This window comes from Desmodus rotundus, chromosome 8 (genome assembly GCF_022682495.2).
Source record: "Desmodus rotundus isolate HL8 chromosome 8, HLdesRot8A.1, whole genome shotgun sequence".
NCBI classification, from domain to species: Eukaryota; Metazoa; Chordata; class Mammalia; order Chiroptera; family Phyllostomidae; genus Desmodus; species Desmodus rotundus.
In genome coordinates this window covers 70,977,694-71,003,582 of record NC_071394.1, presented here as the reverse complement: position 1 = coordinate 71,003,582, position 25,889 = coordinate 70,977,694, and the positions used below count along the sequence as shown (strand labels likewise).

General features: G+C 39.5%; 1 protein-coding gene across 14 annotated transcripts in view; it reads right to left on the bottom strand.

The window, feature by feature from the left end:
- Positions 1-25,889, bottom strand: part of FOXP1 (forkhead box P1) — a 629,322-nt gene that overhangs the window by 420,432 nt on the left and 183,001 nt on the right. For 8 of the 14 annotated variants that reach the window (XM_053930432.1, XM_071222259.1, XM_045192423.3 and 5 more), the window contains one exon: positions 20,583-20,717. The exons of 5 other annotated variants lie outside the window; for them this stretch is intronic. The gene's annotated coding sequence lies outside the window, so the exon portion shown is untranslated. Of the gene's footprint in view, positions 1-19,187; positions 19,210-20,582; positions 20,718-25,889 lie in introns of those variants that run through there. One more of the 14 variants, XM_053930429.2, reaches the window with a different exon arrangement.

Sequence of the window (25,889 nt, the reverse complement as noted above, 5' to 3'; positions counted from 1 at the left end):
AGGAACCCTCTGATGACTGCAAATGGGGCCCATCTAACAGATAGGCAAACACTGGAAAAGAGAACGAGAGTGGAGTGGATCAAGTCTCTCCTTCAGTTTACCAACAAAGGCCTTGCCAGTGACCCTGTTTAGCCTGCCTAAACTGGACTTTCTGTTACTTACAGCCAAATTCATTCTAACTTAAATACTGAAAAACTCCATGATTATATTTCCTAAAACCCTGAGATTCTAGGACCCTAGGCTTTGTGAACCACTGCTCTGGTGACAAACAGATTGTGTGTGTAAAATAACTAGTAAGTGTGTTCAAACTTGGTTAAATACTTTTCAGAGTTTTTGTAACTCCTGACCAGGCATGGCATTTAGAAAACTGTGAGAGATAACATCAGGAACTGCCTGATTTTAAGAATGCCATGAGTGAAGCCAGCTCCAAGTGGCTCACTGAAGGCAAACCTTTCTGTGAACTCTACATCAAAAGGCACCATTTAAGTGTGGCTCAGTGGATTGAGTGATGGCCTGCAGACCAAAAGCTTGCCAGTTCCATTACCAAAAGGCACCATTTAACCATGTCATTAACATCCTTCACTTCCAGGGGAAGAGAGAAAATTCATTATCATAGAAGACTTACTTTAAATATGACATACAAAGTGGTAAACTTTACCAGGAAGATTAGATGATCAAAAAAACAAATACAATGTCACTAAGTATTTTTAGAAACTGGGTGTTAGGTTGAGAATCTGGGGTTTTGCCCCAGAATTTAGAAGAGAGAGACTGTTGGTGGCCTAGTATAAGAAAAAAGGTATCAATGAGAAAATGCCGGTATTTAGGGCCTCTATTTTGAAGTCCCCTTTGCAACTCAAACACAATCTATTTGGGTTGATTAAAGGACAGCAGACGTAAAGAACAGAGTTTGCTGGGTAGGACCACAGTTGGAGTAATACCCTAAAATGTCTATGTAAAGTAGTTGTAGTTATTGCTACATTTGCTGGAGAGGAGTGGGGGAGAAGGGAGCAGTGTCTATGCATGTGTATAGATGAAAAGATGATCATTTTACCAGTCAGAAGTTTCTTCTTGATATGCTGCTTGAAAAGAGGAAAACAAGGCCCTCAGAAGCCCAGCATGGAAGGAGATGGTGAACAGAAAAAGAAAGCTAAATTGCCGTATTTAAGAAATATGAGCAGGTAACAGAAAGCAGAGAAATGAGAAGCAAGTAACAGAGAAGAGAAGAGTGAAGAAAGGATACGTTAGGACATTTGTAGGTCATAATCTATGGAGAAAGTCATCCAAGGACAAATTCAGAGTAGGCAAATATGTATTTTAAGAACAGGCTGTTGAACATTTGATTCTAAATTTCTCTGAGGCAAACGTCCTCAAACTCCCTGAATGTCAATGCCTGTGTGAGCTGTGTGGAAGGAGACTATATAGAGAGGGTTGATTTCCAACTCTAAGAGAAGAAAAGAGAATAGCAATGAGAAGAGACAATATTGAGAATTCTTTAACCAAATCAATCATAAAATTCTCAATGGAATTCCCATGGGAATAAAAGCTCTAAGTAATTTTATTAGAATCTCAAAAGTCAAGGTGACCTCACTTGATAAATTACTTCTCAAACCATTATCACAAAGCCCTCAGTAACACGGCCAAGTGAAGACTCCCAGGAGAAACGTGAATGATATCCCAACTCAACACTGGTATGAAGACCTGCAGAATTTTGTTAAATCTATTTTCTTAACATAAGTATCACCACCTGTGAAGGATTCACACGATTTTCACAGTACTGGCAGCATGAGCACTGGGTGGCATTGAAATTTTTAAGGTATTTCAAAGCATTCTAATCCTTTGGTAAATATCCATGTAAGGAATCAAGAAGTAGGGGCTTAAGTTTACTAATACCAGAGGGCAATTTTGTCAGGGTGACATTTTATAGAACCTGAAAGGAAATCACCTAGTGGTACCTTGAAAAGAAAAAGAGCACTATCTCATTCTCCAAACAGTAACACAAAATAGACTTGAGCAATAACACAGCATTTCTCTGGCTATTGGAAAAAAAATGAAAGACCAGGAAGACTTAATTGTTAAACTTATTAGGAATTAAGAAGAGGCACAGGGAAAAGAAGTAAAAATATAATAATAATAATAATAATAAGTCTGAACTGCAATTCTTCATGAGCTCAAGCAAGGAAAGCAATGGGCCTCCCATACACATTTCAGCAGCTGAATGGATTTTCAAAGGAGAAAAAAATATCGCCCCAAATGAAAAGTTAACACATCTATTGACCACACTCTTATCCCATATTTCACAACATAATGGTAATCTTACTGAATTCTGTGAGATCCCATTATAGATCATTTAGCATTTAAAGCAGCCAGGCGTCTGTGTTGGAATAAATTTTGGCAGGGGAGGGGTGGGGCGGAGTGTATAAAATTCTATGCGTGGTCTGAACTTCACACACTATAGAAGTAAACTCTGTCTTCCCTCTACTGCTCTCAACTTGCAGCCCATGGAGCAGAACCCTACCCTATCGGCCACTCAGGGGAGACTCACACAGAGCCTACCCTTTCTCCCCCACTTGCTAACCGAGGTGGGAAAGGCCTCCCCAAGTATATGTGTGTGCTTAAGGGGACAGCCGTGCTCATGATACAGATATGAATGCACACAGGGATACATATGAATGTATATGGGAATACATATATAAATATGTACATGAATATGTATACAAACATGAATATGGATAGGTATATGTCTAAATCATGGCCCACAAATCTGTCGTCTTCAAAGTGCAGAAAGATTTTTCTTTATCTCATAAGGCTGATTTACCTCCTGGTCTTCTTCCCCAGCTACTCTTTCTTCTCCCCCTCACTAAATCTACTGGCTTCCTTCTCTACACTCGTTTCCTTGGCTTTCAATCGACATCTTCAGCCCGAACACCTTCCCAACCTCATGTTCAATGTATATTTCATCACCTTCCAGAAAGACTCTGCCTGCACCTAAAATGATATCCAAACTTCAGCTCGTCGCTTCCCAGCCTGCCCTCCCCCGTTCTGGCAACGAGTGCTGGGAACACCACCCTGATTCTCCCGTCATCCATCTCTTTCACAGAAAGTCCAGCCCATGAAATGTCAAGATTTTCTACCCCTCCATCATTGCCTTTCCAGTCCTTTCAACTACCCCACTGAAGTCTCTGACTGCAGCTCTTCAGGAATGTCAACTTCCTGTAATCTGGGCTCCTTACTACATTCTATGACATAATGAGAGATGAACTACCCTGGAGCCCAGCTTTGACCAGGAGACTCCTGTGCTCACAAAAACCTTGGTCATGCCCATTGGCTGTGGAGTCAGAATCTTCAAAAGGCTGGTACTTGTGTCACAGAGACAATTTGAAATCATATTCCATGTCACCACTTTGTGCCAGAAGTAAGATCACACACCCATTCCAATACTCAATTTCCTCATCTGAATGGTAATCTCTGGAAAATGCCAGTACCCCCCTTACTTGAATGGTATAAGGAGTAAAATACTATGCTATAGACCTTGCCCACAGCAAATGTTCTCTGATATTATTAATATTCATTAATATTACTGAAAAAATTCCTTGCTTTGCAACCTTAATTTAAAGTCCTCGGTAGTCATGTCAGGTATCTTTCCAACTCATTTTCTCTCTCCCCTTTTATGAACTCTAAGTCCCAGCCAAAGGGAATTATTCATTGTTCTCCTCAAGTATCAAGCTTTCTGTTCTTTGTTGCATATTCACTCTGTTCCCATGAGCCAGAAAACCATCTCTCTTTTCCTAACCTAAATATCTGAAGTTTACATCTTCAGCAAGCTATAGCTTAAATTCTCCACAGGGGTAAAAAAAAAAAAAAATCTCACTTCTCTTAACACTTTATTCTTAAGATAGCATTTGAGTATGAACTTTTGTTTTTGCAAAATTGCCTACAGCAATTTTAAACATATACTGAACTCTCAGTTCCCTAGTGGTGAAAAGGGGTAGGGAGAGAGGAGACGCACGGTCACCTCGTGTGCACCATGGAGATCCATGCAGTTCCCGCAACACCAAGGTCCAAGATGGCTTATGAACTACTAGGAGTCAGTAAACATATCACTTTTTTTGGTTAATTTAATATTGACATATTTGGAACAATTAATGATTAGATATCTAAAATGTCTAAAATTATATTTCTTTTCCCATTATAAGGATTTCAGATGCTTTAATAAACCATATTAAGAACAAGTTTCAGCTGTCAGTGAACCTTCTTCATACCCAAATGACTTCATATTGCTTGAAATTTGTCTTTTGGAATTCATAATGTTTATTCCACAGAGATGTATAAACTTCTTAGATTGGAGTATGAACAAATGTACACCAATTCTTAAAAGTGATATACACATCTGTGATTATTACATATGAAAGTTTAATAACCACACCATGTCACCTCCAAATGGTATTTATTAAGGACCCAGATCCTCATGCTGCAGGACAGAAACAAAGACACTTCAATCCAGCTGCTATTTATCTCGGTATCTAACGTTGTTAGAGAACGGTGCTTCTCTGTTATTGAAAGTTTATAACTATCAAAACAAAAAACTGAGTTGGTGACGGAGGCTTTGCTATTGTAATGCCAATAGCAAAACAATGCAAGAACATAGAGCAAAAAGAAAAATTCTGTCAACTTTTCCACCTTAAAGTCAGTTTCTATACATTTTCTACATATCCAGCCAATTCAAGGGGATGGAAAGTAAAAACCCTTTGTTGTAAAGTAGCCAAAACAGCCAGTGGGTTTCCTTTTCTAACTTTATTTTTTGAATGTCCTGTAGACTCATCGTAAATCATTTCCAATGTAATTCTGCTTCCCAATTTTAACTGTCGGTCTTATTTAGAGAATTGCCTCTATATTTAACAGACTCCACATCCATTTTGAGGAGCTAGTAAGCTTAAAAAGAGTGTGTTGTTCTAAAATGCATCGTTCAACTGCCTGACTTTTTAAGCAGCTTAAATGTTAAACATCCCAATCAACTTACCTAGTAGCAGTGATTTGAAAACTACATATATGACTCTCAAGTAATAAAGAAAATCACAGTTCAGTGCATGTTCGACAGTTTTCACTTCTGGGTTTCAGGTGAAATGCTTTTATAGACGTGTATTCTCTAAACCCACCCTGAACATACACCATTTCACCACCAACAAAAAAAACAGTATTCAACACAACTGCATGTTTTCTTTTTATGTGAAGTAAGATACCCACTGTAATGTAACATTGATATTTTTTGACCTGTAGATTATTGGGCCTTTTATTAATGTTAAAAGTTAAATAAAGTTTCCCAAAGCACAAGAGTCCTCCAGGGAAGAAAGAGAAGAAGAAAAACTGCCATGGCAGTTACAACAAATTAACAACATATAATAAAAATGCCATAAACATGTGGCATACATAACAAATCTAATCAAGTCTGCGAGGCGGGCAGATAAAAATGATTAACTGCCACTATCCTTGAAAAGAAAAATTTTGCCCCCCATTATTCATCGGACTTAATGTTCTGACCCTAAATCTAATATGTAAATCAAATGATTTTTATAGTAACATAATGTACCACGTAGAATGGACTTTTCACTTCCTTTTTTTTTTCTGAGAAAATCAGGGAAACAAATATGTTAACAGCCACATTTTACTTAAAGGTGTGGCTTTGGGAAATACTACGAAAGGTTCTCAGGATCTTCGTCTCTATCAACAGAAAAAGAAGTAACAACAATAAGAGTGCTAGTCTCTGTCACTGATGGAGCAAACTGCAGAAGCACCACTTATCCTGAGGCACCTCTGAACTGCTTTCTTAATGGTCCCCTGCATTCATCTCCTCTGCTCTTGAGAAGGCCTCCATGCAGTGAGGAATACATGCTAAGTCTCCGAGATGTGGACATACAGTTTCCCAGAAGGGAAGGCTAGAAAAACTGAAGCCTGCCTAAAAGGTAGCTTCTGTGGCATAACAAAGGCCTGGATGACTTCCATGACAGGCACGACTTCCCTTTGACAAAGACTTTCGCCTTGACAGGTAACAGGTCTGAGGCTGCTTTGCTCTCACAGTTAAGATTCTCCAGACAGAAACGCGGTGACAGGTAAGGAGGATTAACACACTGACGTATAAAAAAATAAAAACTAAAATATCTTTCTTTTAAAGCTGAAGAGGTTCAAATGAACAAACTCCTTGTTCCTCACAGGAAAAACAAAGAGCTTTCAGAAACATCTCCTCTGAGAGGTGTAATAGAATATGAGTAAATTATAACAATTAAAAACCATTAAAGATAGAGTAATTGAGAATACCTGTTTCAGTAACAATGACTTTCTTGAATTCCTCGGTACAGAGGGTCTATTTTTAATTACTCTTTTTGCAAAAACTTGCATAATTTAACAATAATTGTGATTTTTAATTTTTATATATCCACAAGAACATAAAGTAAAAACCATAAATTATATACTAACTCTAGCTGTTAAATGTTGGCATTTTTTCTTTTTAAAAAAATTCAAAAATCTGTTTCCTTAAACCAAGGAAATGTGGGAAAGGCCATCCTGCCAGTGGTGCCTCAGCAGCAGAAAGCTCCCGCTGCGGTTTCTTGCCGAGGCAGCAAACTCCACCGAAAGAGAAGTTGCTGCCAACTCAAATACTGTTTGCTTTCACACCCAAGAACAAACTGTGTGCATGGTGAAGCCATCGAAGGGCTGAAGCAGCTGCGGAGGACGGAAGGACGGTAACAGGAGTATCAGAGCTATTGTAAACTGCTTCTCCTTTCCCTATCAGCAAGTCAGCATCCCAGAAAACACCGCTGCCTTCTCCCGTGTCCCACCCAGCAGCCCCAGTCGTACGTGCTGTAATTCTAAACCACCTTTTGCCAAGTCTACAAGCCAAGTGATTTTTCAGAAAAAGAAGAGGAAAATATCACCCAGAAAAATGAAACTCATACTCCTTCGGTGAGATTCTAAGGTCCAGCGAGATCCAGGTTTACATGGAGTTAATGAGAAATTTACAGATATCAGTGAAACAGGCAACCGCTTTCTCTATAAGCAGGCAATGCAGAGGAAGATTCACTGCAGGCTTGTAAACCAAAGGCACAAAGCTCTGCCAAAGCAAACAGCACTACTGCGAGGTTTCTACTGTTCTAAAGACCCTCCAAGCTGCCTTTGTAGCCCCCATGGAAGGATGTCACTAAGGGTGCTCCACAGAAGTCAAGAATTCTAAAGGAAAACAACCCAAGTCTCAAAAAGCAAAAGGTTTATTCCACGGTGCCTTTTCTTTCTAGTTTCAAGGAAGCTAAGGCTGACAACTTCGTGGGATGGTACCACCATTTAAGCTCCACATTAAAAGTGGTCAAATAATTTTTCCTCTCCTTTGCCCATACTGCTTTGAATAATAGTTTAAATTATTGTGTAATGGTTAATATGGTCGATGTCATGTCACGCATATTTTACCACAATAAAAAAAATTTCTGTGCAGTGTCATGGAGGGGGGAAGAAAAGAGCCAAGCTATAAATTCTGGAATTCTGCCTCCTGCTGCCTGGTATTCTGCACATCAGAATCAAACAAAGTTAATCATTTTAAGGAATAATCCTTTTCAAGGTAGAAATCATCCTGTGTCTTCCAAAACCCCTACTGCAACTAGTCCCCCTTTCCTCAAGCACAGTTACAGAAAACAGCTCACAAAAATGTCCTGGGCTCAAAACACAGATATGAAAGGGTATGATGAATCTGTAGGAATGGAAGATCTAAATATTCTCAACCCATAATAATAAAGTTTACTTCACCTAGGGCAAAAATATCACATATTTCCAATTCCAGATTGGATCTACTAAGGTTTCAACATTAAGAATCAACCTTAGTGACTTTCTCTGGTTTAAAATTAGAAACCTTTTCTTATTGTCTTAATCACCCACGCTACTGCCCCTACCACAAAAAGTTTGATGGTTAGGACATAGGCTAAAATAATCTGTCCAACTAAACAAAGGCTACCTTTCTTCTTGGATAAAAAGGAGTGTAAGAATTTGCCAACTGTTCCCCCCAAAACATAACTCTATAGCAAACTCTCCTTGCCTCCAGAGTGATTGATGTGATGTCGTTCCCTTCTTTCATCACTCCCTACCTTGTCTGGTTGCTGGTGAGAACCAGGAAGCCACAGGCAGACACATGGTCTTTTCCTTGTGCGCGCCTCAATTCTCCAATGCCAGGTTGCTGCCAATGTCCTTGCAGCCAATGGTAAACAGGCCACAGGGTTCACGTTAACTGCAGAGTGTTACCACCCTGAACATCTGGTCATGAATGAACGGATTGCCCACTAACTCTCAGCATTGGGCAGCTGATGAAAAATTCAACATTTTCCTTGTTGGCACAGTTGTTTTGTAGAATTCTCTAGAGCTTCCTGAATTATATTAAGAAAACTTCACTGCAGCAATCTATATCTGTGACAACAGCTGGTGTTGAAAAGGATCTGCTGCTCTCTCTCTGTGCTGGGGGACCTCACGTTGGATCAGGACAGTTTACTACACTTGTCCTTGAAAATTCAGCCTTGGCTTTGAGGAACTGTGTAATGTATACGGTAGGAAGGGCAGCTCCCAGGTGCTGGATTCCATACAGAAAAATCTCTTAATCAGGGTTAAAAAAAAAAAAAACCTATTCCCAGCTAGGACCTTACTCAGAACTTCTCTTAAAAAATATACCCGAACAGTCAGTCATCAAACTACTGTTGGGCTCTGAAATCAGACTGGTCCAGAAAATGTAGGACTCGACATTTTCTGAAGATTTTCAGTATAAAACACTCCCCAGTCCTTTATAAAACCCAATGACATGCAATGTGTCTAAATACTAGCTTTTCACCACATGAAAAATTTTAAACTTAGCCAAGTAATCTATTAAACCTAAGGGTGACAAAAGTCAAGCAAATAAAATATAAGATGGTACAGTATGCTCAGTAAGAAGTCACACTGTCACAGGGGTCTGCTGATGCTTAAGAAGTTCTCTAAAAATATAACAATAGCCTTCAAAATAATTAACTTGTTAGTGGATATATGTGATATATTATTATTCCTTTTTGTTAAAAAAAGGAAGTGGTAAACTTAAGTCAAGCTAAATTTAGGCTATTATCTATGCAGCATAAATTTCACTTCTGTGTATAAATGCTAACTTGCATATTTCTCCATGGTAACTAAACTATGATTAAAACAACAGTGAAACCAGCCTTTTTTAAAGCCACCTTTTTAACTAGGAACAACCTAATTTACAGAAATATTTAAACCCTGGAAATTTCATGGGCATCTACATCACACTTTTCCCAATAGCAAGCTCACTTTTCCATGGCATATAATTGCAATGTACTTGGCCCAGGTCGTAATCATTCTTTTTTTAACTAGTGTAATTTTTTCTTATGTCGTTCACTCTAACATAAGTGGTATTTAAGATTATAAAGACTAAGATTCTAATAATTCTTTCCAAAAAGGAAGTTATTCTACTGCTTGGAAGGGATTGATTTACCTAGAAAGTATCTTCACATTTTACAAAAAGAACTAATGAAAGAAGTGAGAAAATTCCAAAGTGAAATGAGACGGCAAGCCACGTTCAAATTAATTTTTTTATTGAGATGGTCTTGTAATTTACTAATGAAGAAATGGCTATTTTATTGGTGAAATTAAAGAAATAATTATAATATGTCTAAGAATAGTAAAAATGTAGTTATAAGAAGTATTTTCTTATTGAATTGTAAAACATAAAAGTAGATTTGAATGTGAATCATTTTGAAACCTTAGAATTAGGTGTAGAATTTAAATACTGAAAACCCCTTGAAGTTGAAACATAATCATAATAGGTCAGGTTTGGTGTGAAAATCATGACTCATATTCATGACACATATTCAGAAATGCCTCATATTAAAACTTTATTATAATCAAAAATTGATCCTTAGGGTTTTGTGTGTGTGTGTGTGTATTTTGTCTCCTGGTCTTTACATGATGTAATGTCTAAAGCCACATTTCACACTGTTAAGTAATGATGGCTGTATAAGAACTCATGATTTAAAAAAACTCATAAACTGTCACAATTTATAATTTTATGTATACTTGCGTCTCTAATATCACACACATTTGCACAGTGGATAGATAACAATGGTATTACTATATCATCTATAAAACCTGCCTTTAAAACCAAATTCTGCTAAAAATAGTCTTTTCAAGCTGACATAGCCCATTTCCAGGGTCATATTTAAAATAATTAGCACCATTGCTAGTAAATGTTCCAATAAAACTAAAAAGTAATTTCTAAGCAGAATGCAAAATTCTGTAAACTTTAATAATAAAAATCTTCCAGTAATCTGAGATAACCTTTCCAAGTGGTATCAGTGCAATCAAAGAAGTGTAAGATTTTAAAATTCAGATTCCTTGGGGCCACAGGCACAACTCCTGAAAACTAATCTTGGAGAACTGGACTGACGGAATCTACTACCTCATCTGATTCTCTGACACGTGCAAACGTCCTGCTGGGCAGAACAACAGACTCTGAGGAGGGGCAAGAGAGTCAACAGCCACCTCCTGCATCAAAAATGTCAACTACTGTAGACCAAATTTCCACAAGAATTATCAGCTCCCCCCCAAACAGCAAGTAAATTGCTCTTATCCACAAACCCAAATGCAAGGCAGTTGGTTTTGCAGGTGCAGGATTTGTGTCTGGTAAGAACTAGTGTGAATCCTCTTTAAAGACAAGTCTTCAAAACAGTTAACCCTTCTTTTTAAGCTTTTCTGTATTTCAAAGTCAATGCAGCTGAGATAAGAAATCTAGGAGACAGAATTCCATACGTGGTGGCAATTCCTAACATCCCGGACTTTGAAAAAGGTCAACCAGTTGTATCTGAGAGTGTGAACCCAGTTCCTGGAAACCATTTAAGGAATGGAGTAACCATATCCATCATGAATTTATCTACCAGGTTTCTGCATAAGTAATATAAAATTTCTTTAATGGATAGAAAAATGCACTTTTTTATAATTAAGACTATCAGGTATTTTAGTAGGTAGAAGGATTATCAATATTCATAGCTCCCTAATATGTGTAAGTGATTTTGCATTTATCAAATAGTTGCCATAAGCACTAAGTAATTTCATCATTATACCAACCTGTATCAAAGCCACTGTTAATCTCATAAATAAAATGATTCATCAGGAAAACGAAATAGCAGGTCCCCGTAGAGTTGAGACTTGTCCTGGGACTCTGATTCTAGTGCTCCCTTCAGTGTTATGCTTCTTGTCTAGAGAACTGAAGGATAAATCCAGGTACAATCATTCATTCCTCCACAGCCCCTGCCCCCTAGTTAATATCTGGAGATTACTTTACTGATTATTTAATTGAAAGATTCCTGGGTCATCTGACCTTGAAAATAACAGCTAGAAAAAGAGCTCAGGAATCACATGACTGGCTTATGGGGTCCAGGGCCAGGCCCCAACTAATTCTTCTGTCCAATTAATTTCCCCTGTCCATCTTTCTACACTTCATTCCTACTCTTCGTTCTGTTCCTAGACCCACCAAGTTCACAGTACCTTCCACTGTGAGCACTGTATGTTTCCAAGTCTGGAATGCTTATAGACAACTTTCTCCTGGCTGCCTCCCCCTTGCTGTTCAGACCTCAGCTCAAATGTCACCTTCTCTGAGAAGCCTTCCCTGACTACCTTGTCTAAAGTGGCCTAGAGGCACTCTTCTTCCATTACCTGTTTTATTTCTCTGCATAGCACTTCTGTCTCATACTGTTCTTTGTCGTGCTTAATATCCATACCCTCTTAGGTCATATAACAACAAGGTTCCCAGTGATGTTGTGAGCAATGATACTCCATATCTTACAACGCTACGTGGCACCCAGGGAGTCTTTAATTAGTACTTGTCAGATAAATGAATGAATCATACCCTGCATCATCAGCCCCCAGTAATGTGTCATCCCTCCCCAAGAACATGAGTCCCTTCGATATGGCCAATTCTTTCCAAGTTTCCTATATAAATGGGGGAGGGTTCTATTTATGAAATACTTGGCTGCTTCTGCAGAAGAGATGTTGATTCCCTTAATGACATACTGACATCTTTGGACCATTGGGAAACAGAGATGGGTTACAAAATGCTGAGTTTGGTTATACAAATCCTTTCCACGTTAATTAATCATTCCAAATACAGGAGGAAAACTAGAGGACAGGAAGCAGTTCAGAGGGGGAGTGAGCAGAGCTGCACTGAGCCTTCTGTTGACCTCTGGCACCTTGAACACTGGCACCAGGTGACAGGGAACCTTGAATGCCGCCGGCACATTAGAGTATGGAAGCACAGTGAGAAACCTAAGACTTCAATGGAGCAATAACCACAAGAGCAGGTGCAACCACAAATGTGGTACCCAATGACTACAACACACCTGGCAGTGACTGAGCTCACCTAAGTAAGGTGCCTGGGAGCTGGGTCCACACACTTTCTCACTTGGTTCCCACCTCAAGCCTGAGAGGTAGGCACAATATCATCCTGTCCTTTCTGGAAATGAGGAAACTAGGCCTGGAAAGTTTAAGTAACTTGCTCATTGCAGAGCCAGGATTTGAACACAGTCCGAGTCACAGCCAAAGCTCTTATCCTGTAAGTTTCTGTCCTGTGAGGACAGGCTTCCCACCAAGTTCTCAATACAGCATTTAGGAGCCATGATCAGGGAAGATCAGGCCCAAAGCAGTCTAGCTTCCAAGTAACACACATTCTGGCAAGGTCAGGGAAGTCAGCAACTCGAAAGTCACATGATTACAATGACAGAAAGAACACAAACTTATGGACTGGACCAGCCACATAATTTCTGGGACCCCTTGTTCAAAATTATGGAGAATTTCAAGTCTGAGCACAACGCCCCCTGGGGCTGTGCAGGTGCCCTGCCATGAAGGCAACCCTGCTTCTAAGTGTTTTATTTCTTTGAAACTTCAGTCCCTGCATTTCAATTTTATTCATCTCTTTCTAAGGTTCAACATATGAGTAATAAAGAACACATATATTTTAAATGGGAGAGATAGACTCAAGAGAGGAGAAAGCATGTGTATTTCTCTGATTTTATTCTTTAACTGTCTATGGGTTGGGTACGAGCCATCAAGTGGGCAGTTCCTGGAGTTGCATGATGACTGCTCAAGGCCTAAGTCGGTTTGGAAGGGGCCAGACCTAACCGGATGCTAAGGCTCCAAACTGGAAATTAGGGGATGGCAAGAGAGTCACCTAAACTGCTGCATTAATTAGATGGACAATTATTTATCATTTAGGAAAGTTTTATGTGGGTGGAGAAGTGTTCTCCAAATGACAGTCTGAATGTAGGCTATTGCCCACATAGTTCATTTGACTCAGTCTACAAATACTTCTCGAATGTACTGCATGTGCCAGATAATGTGACAGGCCTAGGGACACAATTTCTGCCTCTGTGGTAGTAACACATGGGCCACAGGGGTATATAAACATTAAAGTAATAGTATAAGCACACATGTAATCTCAGAAAGGATGATAAGACCCTGGTCAGGCAGCTCAGTTCGTTAGAGCGTCACCCTGATATGCCAAGGCTGTGGGTTCCATCCCTGGTCAGGGCACACACAAGAATCAACCAATGAATTCATAAATAAGTGGAACAAATTGGTGTGTCTCTCCCTTCCTCCCTCCCTCTCTCTCTCTCTCTCTCTCTCTCTCTCTCTCTCTCTCAGATCAATAAATAAACATTTTAAAAAGAATGCCCTGGCTGGGTAGCTCAGTTGATTGGAGCATCATTATGAACACCAAAATGTTACAGGTTCGATTCCCAGTCAGGGCGCATACCTAGGTTGCAGGTTTGATCCCCAGTCAGGACACATACAGGAGGCAATTGATCGAAGTTTCTCACATCAATGTTTCTCCCTCCCTCCCTCCCTCTCTTTCTCTCCACCCCTTCCTCTCTCTCTAAAATCAATAAACATATCCTCAGGTTAGGATTTTAAAAAACTTTTTTAAAAAGAAAGAAAGGATGGCTAATCAACCACAGGCATCAAGTCTATAAAACTTGAGAAGAAGAGAGGAGGAGACAACAAGGCAGGTGAGGGTATTATTACGAAGACCCCAGCAAAGCTTTCACTGGACTCACAGACTTCACCTAAAACTTCTAGGTCTTCAACTTATACTATGGAGTTTTTCTATCCACCACGAAAGGGACAGGATAGTTCCTGTTTGTTATATTTTTAGGTTCCATGCTATACAGACCCAATCCTACAGTTTAGTTCTCCTCTATTTAAAATTTTCCAGGAAAGTGAAGGAAGAAGAGACCAAAAAGAGGCAGAGAGGGGGAGAGAAGGAGAAAAAGATACCTACTTCTGACCACAGAATGGCTTTAAGATACAACCATTTTCTTTTTTTTCTTTCTTTCTTCCTCCTAAAGCTGAAAAACTGTCTTCGAACCACTCATAGTTTCTATCACTCCAGGGTCTTAACATTATTTTAACAGAGCTTTGCCTGTGCAAATACTACACAAACCAGACAGTGTGCCTCTTCCTTAGAAGCACCTACCTAAACTGACTGTATATATGTCAAGTCTGCATGTGCAATATGTATGTCAACAGTGCTGAAGGAATACCTTGCTTCCACTTGCTTCTGATTTCTTTGAATTCTCATATTAACCTCTCTCTTTCCTTTTTAACAGTGCTGGGATTTTCCCTCTTTGAAACTTGACAGAAATGTAAGATACTTCAGTTTTGTTATGAAGCACTAAGCAAACTGAAAATATCACTAGCACTTTAGTCTCATTAGTTTCCTTTAAACACCTACTTTGCTGGTATAAGCTAATGTGAACCTTTCTCACCCTGTTTAAATTCCAACATAAAATCTGTACACAACAATAAAACATGTGGTTCATTTGTCATAGTTGCATGAGCAGCTATGTCACTCACACCAAGACACACAGGCCGGGTGTGTGTGGCGACTCTGCTCCGATTCTGCAACACTCAGTTGAGCCTTCTGTAGATAAGCTTTTAACAACCACATCTGGCCACTAATAAATCACTGCACTTTGTCTTCCTGCCAAAACTCCTCCTTTATCTAACTTACATCTGCATGAGGAGATAGGAAATCACACATTATAGTGGTGACAAACAATTGTAATTATGTCATTAGTAGCCATGTAATGTACAAAGGTACTCAAAAAGGAAATAGAACGCACAATAAGAAACACAGGGTAATACATTGATCACAGTTCTAATCTACTTTTACTCCATGAGTGTAAAAAGCTGGCCTACTTCTTGAATAGGCACAGCAGGCAGTAATGCCATACCACTTTACGAACTATGCAGCTATTTTATTATCCGATCTACCTAAAAGTAAAAAGCATTTAATAGCTTGATTTAGACATAAAAGTTATTTGTGATGCCTTGTAGATTATATTTATTTTTCAACTTTCTGTAGAAGTAACTTTTTTTTGCTGGGACAGAAACTCGAATTATTTGGGTTCAGACAACTGAACAACCATATATGTGTGCATGTGTGCACACACACGTGTATACATTTTAGTGTGTGTGTGTGTACATATGTACACACATTCCTACAGGAGTCAAACATTTGATAAGAGCTCCAAGTACTAAAGAGAAAGACTACAAAATTGAGATTCAAGAAAATGGGTCATTTATCCCATATCCCACCACCTCCTGCCATGAGGCTTAGTGATCATAAACTACAACAGGTTTCAAAATACAGTTGATCCTGAACAAGGCTGAGGTTGGGGCACTGAGCCCCCCCACGTTCAGGGAAAACTCTTTGTGTAACTTTTGAGTCCCCCAAAACTTAACTACAGTAGGCCTTCAGTTTCCACAGAGCACTGGTTCCAGGACCCCCCATAGAGAGCAAAAATTGCATATGCTCAAGCCCCTTATACAAAACGGCATAGAACAGCACATACAGGTAGCCTCTACAGTCTCAGATTCCCCAACATGGATCAAAAACTGTTTTAAAAAAATAAAATATCATTTTCAATCTGTGGTTGGTTGAATCCACAGATTCAAAACCTGGGGATACAAGGGTCAATCGTATATTTATTGGAAAAAAAAATATGTAAGCGGACCTATCAGGTTCAAATCGATGTTGCTCTAGGGTCAGCTGCATTTGGGTATGCCCCCAGTTCTAACACCCTGTGCATTTCTGCAGAGACAACAAAAATAAGATGCATGATTCGCTGCAGTGCACAGCTCCAACATCCGCTCATACAGAATGAAGCACAGTGACAACCAGGGAAAAGAAATGGGGAGGGGTGAAGCCTTGGAGAGCCTACAGCCTACTAGGATGGAACACGGCAGAATGTCCTCTTACCACATCTCCAACTTTGAAATGCACATACCTAAGATATGTAAGTAAAACAAATCAGAAGGCAACAACTCTAGCAAAAGCAAAATCATATTATAGGTAACTTCAGTCAGCTACTTTGACCTCTTTACTTCTTACAAACTTTCATTTTACTGTGAAATCTCTACATGACATGAGCTTTGAATCAAGTATGTTCAAAATTTCCATTTGTTTGAATTCAACAAATACCTAGTAAATACCTATTACATTCCATATTGATCTGGTAATCCAAATATAATTAAGATGTAGACACAGTGACAAAGAGTTGAAATTTGAAACTTGAAATTTGATTAGTTAGATGCAAATCTAATTAATCTAATGTTTATAATATGTCCTGGCTGTAGTGGCTCAGTAGGCTGAGTGCCGAGCCTGCAAACCAAAGGGTTGCCAGTTTGATTCTCGGTCAGGGCACATGCCTGGGTTGCGGGCCAGGTGGGGGGCTTGCGAGAAGCAACAGATCAGTGTTTCTCTCACACAGAGATGTTTCTCTCTCTTTCTTTCTCCCTCCCTTCCCCTCTCTCTGAAAAATGAATAAAATCTTTTTTAAAAATCATGAACATTATTTCCAGATTTGGAATTGTTTTTTATATGGTAAGCTTTCAGTTTTCACCTTGCACCTAGCAGTGTGTTTTCTAGAGAAGCTCTGAGGCTGAATTCATTAAAAAACAAACAAGCAAACAAACAAACTTTTGCACACCTGTCAGAATGGCTATCATCAAAAAGTCAACAAATAACAAGTGTTGGTAAGCATGTCAAGATAAGGGAACCCTCCTTGCACTGTTGGTGGAACATCATTTGGCGCAGCCACTATGGAAAACAGTATCGAGGGTCCTCAAAAAAGTAAAAATAGAACTGCCCTATGACTCATCAATTCCACTTCTGAGTATTTATCCAAAGAAGATAAAAACACTAATTTGAAAAGATATATGCATCTTCATGTTCACTGCAGCATTATTTACAATAGTGAAGATATGGAAGTAATCTAGATATGTACTGAAAAATAAATGTATAAAGAAGATGTGATATACATATACATATATGCACATATACATAATATGTATAATGGCCATATTACTCAGCCATAAAAAAAAAAAGAATGAAATCTTACCATTTGCTGCAGTGTTGATGGACCTAGAAGGTATTACACTAAGTGAAATAAGTAATACAGAGAAAGACAAAAAGCATTTATTTCACTTATATATAAAATCGACATAAACAAAACAAACAAACAAAAAATACAGACTCGAAGAAACAGAATGTGATGCGCAGCACAGAGAATACAGTCGAGAACATAATGGCGGTACGATGTCGGATGGACACGAGACTCATCAGAGTGCTCACGTCATAAGGTGTATAAATGGCCAATCATTATTTTGGACACCTGAAACTAATATAATACTGTATGTCAGTTATAATTTAATTTAAAAAACTTTTTCACGAGCAAGTGAAATATTATGCTCTTGTCTTTAATACTGAGGTAAGTCTTACTGATATCAGCTATAATTCAACTGGGGATTGGCGCAAATGCAGTGAAGCCATTTATTTCAAAATTTTAATGAGCAATATAAAAAGCAGGTATTTAACTGGATTGGGTATTTATAAAGCACGGGTCTTTTCTGTTTCTTTGATTTACTTACAATTGTTGCTCCATGTTTGCCTTTTATCTGACTATACCATCTCAGATTTTCAAAAGATACTTGGGAACTAAAAGAAGCTGAATTTTTATTCCAGAAGTTGTTAAGAAAAAAACAAATTTCCATATCCATAATACATGTTGTATAATATGAAGACAAGTTTTTCAATGAACTGGGAAATTAGAAAGTGACCATTACAGCAAAAATAGAAAGTAAAATGACAACAATAAATAGAGACTTTAAGACAACACACAAGGAGAAGGGAAGTCTAAATTCAATGAAAACAGAAGGGCCTTCTGCCGAATATATCAACTTAATATCAGGTTGATTTTCTCTTAATTGGTCCAAGGTCTAAAGATGTCTGTTAGTCCTGGAGTCCCCCCTACCCTTGCTCAAAAAACTTTGACATTTAAAATTTTATTTTTTCTAAGAAAAGCTTATCTGGAACTCACATTCTCTAGTTACATGTGAAAGAAATTGTACTCACATCAACATTATCTTTATTTATCAACTTTCCTGCACACGCCCACGGGTACTAGCAGTTCAAAAGTTCAAAAGTTTATTTTTTAAAAATAAACCAAGACAGAAAACAGGCACCAATTCCTATTTGGAACCCATGTCTCATGCCTTGTAGCGTTCTCTAGATGATGGATCAAGAGGAACGATAAAGGATAGAGACTGGAGCAGCTGCCAAGGGAGGGTATCAGTTGGTGTGAACGGCAATTCTCATACTGACTGAAGAATTCATCTTGTCCCCACAAGCTGTCAAGCCTAAGCACAGGACAGACCTACATATCACACCTCAGAATAAGAAGGAGCAGTGGCTTTGTGTACTCAGAAATTCTTCCTCTCTTTTACTCTTGTATTTTTCTTTTCTTTTACTCTATTTCCATGTGCTGCTGCTTCGAGCACTACTTACTCCCTTAGCCTCTTGAAGTGACGTCTGAGAAAGCTTAAAACAAAAGGTCTGTGTGTAGGACAACCTTCACTGGGTATCTCTAAATTCCTCCACTCTGTTGCTGGATTAATTAGTTGATGCCCTCCTTTCTCTAATCATACTTCTGCCTGTAACAGAAGATGAGGCTCTTGTTGTTTAATGTAGTGGGACACCTCTCTTCAAACAGATGAAACAAATGGACAAACCATGCCTGAAAGTGCCGGTTTATAAGATACACGGCACCTAAGCTGACCATTACCTCCTCTTGAGGGCTCCAGAGCAGTCCAGTTGAAATATGCCACTCTGCAGACAGAGCTGTCCTCCTCTGCCTCCTCACCAGGCACCCTGGGGGAAGGAGCGACAATGACGTCTTCCTCAGCGTGGCATGGTGGCCAGCTCTGCACTGGGGCGCCGTACATCTTCCTAAGGGCAACCAACTGTCCTAGTAATTCTCTAAAGAAACTCTGGTGCATGCCAAAGGTGTTTTTTGAAATAAAAATAAAATTATAAACATCCATTAACATTGGAATAAATTAGCACCATTCATTGTCAAATGACAGAACACTGTGTTGACTTCAGCAGGGGAAGCTGGATCTATGGGTATTCACACTTTATCTTTCTCAAATCAAGGCTGAAATACTGAGGATACAATATAGTTTCATGCTAAACTTAGAAACTAAGTAAACACTCTCAAAAAAAGGTTATCTGTGTAAGTCAATGTATAAAAATAAAATGGAACAAGGTACCCCAAACTCCTGATAAAATTCGCTTCTGAGATATGGGAAGACGAAAAATTAAAGGGATTTTGGCTGTTCCTGAAACATTTTATACCTTTTAGATGTATCTACAAGACAATAGGACAAAATGTGAACTGTCATTGAAGGTAGAGGGGATGCAGGTGACTGCTTATCTTCGTGCTTTCCTATAACTTTTACATGTCACGGCCTCTTCTTTCAGCCCACGCCCCTGTCAATTTGATTTTGAAGATAGTTTAAAAAGTATTCAACAATTAGGTTGTTTTTGTACATACACTCCAAGAGATTTTACAAGCAAAGCCAGGTAAGTTTCTCAAAAGAGAAAGTACAGTTTGGGAGGTTTGCTGGGGGGTGGGGTGGGGTGGAGGGGGGAGGTGTTTTTTGTTTCATTTTGTTTTCTTGGTGGTGATATCATAACCCAAAGTATCTGACAATTGAGAATAATGAAGTTGGACCTCTTCAAATTCACAAAACCTGAACGTGTTTGCACACTGCTGACCATAAACTGTTTCCAGCTCCAGTAGGGTGAGGATTAGGAGCTCCAAACCAAAAGCTTGCTTGGACCTCTGAACTTTCAAAAACATGTGGCACTTCAAAAGCCTTCAGGTTGATGGCTGTTAAAAGGCAATGAGAGTAAGGGTGACACAAACATGAGGGCACCGCTTCAAGGTTTGGATTGGGATTACCGAAGGATTGCCCCTATGGGACACATTGAGGAGAAAGGGATGACAATTCTAAAGACAACAAAACTGCCCATACAAAAGGATGCTATGTGAGCATTTAAGATGATCAAGTTTAATTTTGTTATTTGCTTTTAATAATATTGACACCAGTGATGACAAAAGATGTTATATTTTCTAAAACAAATGAGAGAGGGCAATGACCTACAAAATAATTACCTTAAAGGAAGGGACAGGTCAGAGTGTCCCTTTGGAGGCAGGACTTGGTTGTTACTTCTGATATTATTGTTAACTGGTTTCCCAAGAATCACAGGGTCAAAGCGCAGGTTTTCTTAATGACACTTGACCAGGTTTCTGAAATTGTTGTACAAAGGCCATTAAGTACAGAAAGAAAACATAATTGTTGACTTTAAATATGCAGGCAAAAGTCACAGTAAATAACAATAATTTGCTGGAATAGTGTTCCATATAGCATTTCCCAGAAATCTAGCATACAATTTGTGAGAAAGTGCAGGCAAATTAATTGTATACTTTCACCTTTTCTTCTCAACTCACATAAGAGAAGAATAACATTTTACCCCACACAGAGAAGCCCCACAGGCCACATAGGGTTTTGAAAAGAATCTAATCAATAGTATCAACTGAACCTGAGATTAGATTAAACAGCAGACAGAGGGAAACAGTCTGTAAATGTTAAGAATCATCATTCCCATGGCTTTCTACCTCCTTTTCACTGACGGTAGGCAACAGGACAACATGGTTTATCATGCGGAGAGGGAATCTGGTACAAATGCCATCCCCCAGCCCAAGGATTGACTCTGGCAATGGCTTGTGAAAAGCTGCCGAGGCGCCCTGTGAGTGTGCCACCACCAGCTCCTCATTCCTGCACTTGTGCCATGCAAGCCCAGGCATGGCCCTGAACTCAAAGGGAGACCCAGGCTTCAGGTCCAGGCTCCTTGGGATTATTCCCTTTGTTTGCAACTGTGTTTAACTTTTCCGATTTCACTGCTCTCCTTGGAACAGAAGCTATGTAGAAGGCAGTTTTGAACACAGGCGTGTGTATCAGCCTGATACTGCGCCTACCATTACTTCATCAGGTGGTACATCCTGTGCATCCAAACCTTTGTCATAAGAACAGTCAAAGCAGCAGCCACCATCTATTTCCTGAGCAGTTACCACATGAGAAAGACATGCACTTGGGCGTTTCAGGATCGTACAACAAACCTAGGTGGAAGTTCACAGCACCCCCATGTTACAGGTAAGAAAATGACGGTAAACGAATAATGCTCACATATGTAGCTGTCCTGAAGAGGATGTTTAAGAGGAAGTCAGGATGATCTAATGCTGAAGCCAACACCCTAAACCAGCGTCCCACCTCTCTGGTTGTGCTGCTGAGTCACTTGGAAAACTTGCAAAATTCCAATGTCCAATCCACCCTCCAGACCAATGAAACTGGAATTTCTGGGGTCCAGGACCCAGGTGTCAGCATTGTTAAGGCTCTTGGGTGATTCCACTGTGCAGCCATGTTTGAGAACCACTATTCTGGTCACCATGCAACACCAGGCCTGCGGTTCCTCTCAATATATTAGTTTCCTCTTGCATCTGTTACAAATTACCGCAAACTCAGTAACTTAAAACACACACATTTATATTCTTACAGCTCTGGAGCTCAGAAGTCCAAAATGGATCTTCCCAAGATAAAATGAAGGTGTCATGGGAAGGGTTATGTTCCTTTTGGAGGCTTCAGGAGAGAACCTATCTTGTGGCATTTTCCACTTGCCAGAGGCACCAGAATTCCTCAGCATGTAGCCCCTTCCTCCATGGTCAGAGCCAGCAACACTGGGCAAGGTCCCTCTCCCTGTCATCCCTTCAGTTCTATCTCTTCAGTTTCCCTCCTCTATTACAATGGGTGTACCATGATAATCCTGGACAATCTCCCACATGCAAGGTCAAGAAATCAGCAGCCTTAATTCTATCTTCAAACTTAATTCCCTTTGCCCTATAACATGTCATACTCCCAGGTTCCAGAGATCAGGACACAGACATTTGTAGGGGACATTATTCTGTGAACCAGACCTGGTAATCCTGCCTCCAGGCCAGAATCGTGGGTAAAGGGACACAGAGTAAACGTAGACTGAAAGCAGATCTCAGTATATGAGCCTCTAGCTTAATGGTCTTAATAAGGGGTATTGTATTTGACTCTACTTCTTAGGTTCCCAGGACAGTGGTTGGAGCATGTAAGGTGCTCAACAGATGTTTGTGGAAGGAAGGATAGAAGGGCTCTTGCATTTCTCCCACTAAAACATTTTATATCAGATATGATAAAAAGATAATTGGTATGTTTCTAACTGAATACTCACATGAGAAATTTCTGCTTGATTCTAAATACAGCAACTCTACTCTGCTCTCACATCAGGAACTAACTACATGCCACCCATCCCTGCAGCACACAGAAGCCTGCATCTAATTTTACAGGAGCTTCGGGTTAAGTCCTTTAATTTTCTTTGCCAGTGTCCACCACAAAAACAAACTGCTTCAGTTGGGTGTTTTTCATTGAGTTTATATATTGGGTTGTTTTGGGGGGCAGAGGGGTAGGTAATAAAAAGCATTTATTTTTTAAAATCATGCTTCTAATCCTTAAAAGACTAAAATAGTTTCATCCTTTCATAACCTGTCATCACGCATGTTTCTCTAAAATTAAACACATATGGCTCAAGCCAGAGTTACATTATGCACCATATTATGTAATTATCTTTTCAATTTATTACTCCTCAAAATAGAAAAAGATTAGCCCGTGTTTCTTAAGTCTCAGTAAACATATGGCCTAAAGATTGTAAATGACATCCTATCTTGAAAAGAAGTTCCAAGACTAAATAACACACAAGAGTCCACTGGCAAAGGCCACATTTGACATCAGGGTTGAGATAGAGAATTGTGAGTGTGTGTGTGTGTGTGTGTACATATATATATATATATATATATATATATATATATATATATATATATATATATATAGAGAGAGAGAGAGAGAGAGAGAGAGACTGTCCAGAAGGTATCAGGTATCCAGCCATGTAATATGAAAACTAGAGACAGACTTCCGGCCAAGATGGAGGTGTAGGTAGATACACTGTGCCTTTTTGCACAACCAGAATATGGAAAACAACAAATTTAAAAACAAAAACAACCTGAACTGACAGAAAATCGAACTGTATGGAAGTCCAACAATTAAGGAGTTAAAGAAGAAACATTCACCCAGACTGGTAGGAGGGGCGGGGACAGGCAGCTGGGCACAGAGGACTCATGGCAAGGTGGTGGCTGGCAGAGTGGGTGGTACCACAGTTGCGTGCAGATTAACCAGGATGAAAAACTGGGGAGCCAGACAGACTGCGTAACCCAGGGCTCCAGCACAGGGAAATAAACCCTCAAACCTCTGATTGAAAACACCTGTGGGGGTTGAAGCGGCAGCAGGAGAAACTCCCATCCTCACAGGAGAGTTTGACAGAGAGACCCACATGGTCCTAGAATATATACAAAACCACCTACCCAAGGAATCAGCACCAGAAGGGCCCAATTTGCTTGTGGGTAGCAGAGAAAGTGACTGAAAGCTGACAGAGAGCAGAGCAAGTGGCAATATTCACTCTAGAACCCCTCCCCCAACACAGCAGCACAATGCGGGTGAAGTGGGTTGCCCTGCCCCAGCAAATACCTAAGGCTCCATTCCCTTACTATGTAACAGACACACTGAGACAAAAAAAAAAAAAAAAAAAACATGCCCCAAATGAAAGAACAGATTGAAGCTCCAAAAAAAAATACAACTAAGCGACAAAGAGATAGTCAACCTATCAGATGTAGAGTTCAAAACACTGGTAATCAGAATGCTCACAGAAATGGTTGAGTATGGTTGCAAAATAGAGCAAAAAGTGAAGCATATACAAAATGGAATAAAGGAGAATGTACAGGGAACCAAAAGTGAAGGGAAGGAAATCGAGACTCAAATGAAAGGTGTGGACCAGAAGGTAGAAATAAACATTCAACCAGAACCGAATGAAGAAACAAGAATTCAAAAAAAATGAGGAGAGGTTTAGGAACCTCTGGCACAATTTTAAACATCCCATCATTCAAATCATAGGGGTGCCAGAAGGAGAAGAGGAAAAGCAAGAAATTGAAAACTTATTTGAAAAAAATAATGAAGGAAAACTTCCCCAATCTGGCAAAGGAAATAGACTTCCAGGAAGTCCAGGAAGCCCAGAGAGTCCCAAACAAGTTGGACCCAAAGAGGAACACAACAAGGCACATCATAATTACATTAGCCAAGATTAAAGACAAAGAGAATCCTAAAAGAAGCAAGAAGAAAGGAGAGAATTACCTACAAAAGAGTTCCCTTAAGACTATCAGCTGATTTCTCGAAAGAAACCCTGCAGGCAAGAAGGGGCTGGAAAGAAGTATTCCAAGTCATGAAAGCCAAGGACCTACATCCAAGATTACTCTATCCAGCAAAGCTATCATTTAGAATGGAAGGGCAGATAAAGTGCTTCTCAGATAAGGTCAAGTTAAAGGAGTTCATCATCACCAAGTCCTTATTATATGAAATGTTAAAGGGACTTATCTAAGAAAAAGAAGATGATCAAAAATACAAACAGTAAAATGACAACAAACTCACAACTATCAACAACCAAACCTAAAACCAAAGACAAAGACAAAGACAAAGTAAGCAAACAAGTAGAACAGGAACAGAATCACAGAAATGGAGATTGTATGGAGGGTTATCAACAGGGATGGGGAGGAGGGAAAAGGTACCGGGAAGAAGCAGCATAAATGGTGGGTACAAAATAGACAGGGGGAGGTTAAGAATAGTATAGGAAACAGAGAATCCAAAGAACTTACATGTACGATCTATGGACATGAACTAAGGGAGGGGGGGATTGCAGGTGGGAGGGGTGTGCAGGGCGGAGGGGAATAAAGGGGGGGAAATGGGATAACTGTAATAGCATAATCAATAAAATATACTTTAAAAAATAAAGAAAAGTAGAGACACACACTGAAGAAGACACAAGAAACCCTGTACATAGGACAATGATGCCTCAGTCCCCTTCAAAGTAGGCACTTTGGAACCTCACACAGTTGTCCCAATCACCATCCACTGCCCCAGCACATTCTCCTGAGTCTTTTGGACATCTGAAGTATCTTCCCTTTTGAAGGTGATTTTAGTTTTGGGAAAAGCCATAAGTCACAGGGCACCAAATCTGGGCTGTAGAGGGGCTAAGTCACCCAGGTGATTTGATGTTTCACGGAAAAACTCTGTATGAGATGTGATGCATACGAGGATGCATTCTTGTGATGAAGCTGCCAATCACCAGTTACCCATAGCTGCAGCCTTGTGAACAGACCTCATTAAAAAAATAAATAATTAAAAACACACAAACACACACACACATCCATCCTCTTCATATATATCTTCTTGCTTTTTGGCCATGTCTTTGATGCCATGAAATATTCCTGCTGGTAGACTATAAACAGCACAAAAAC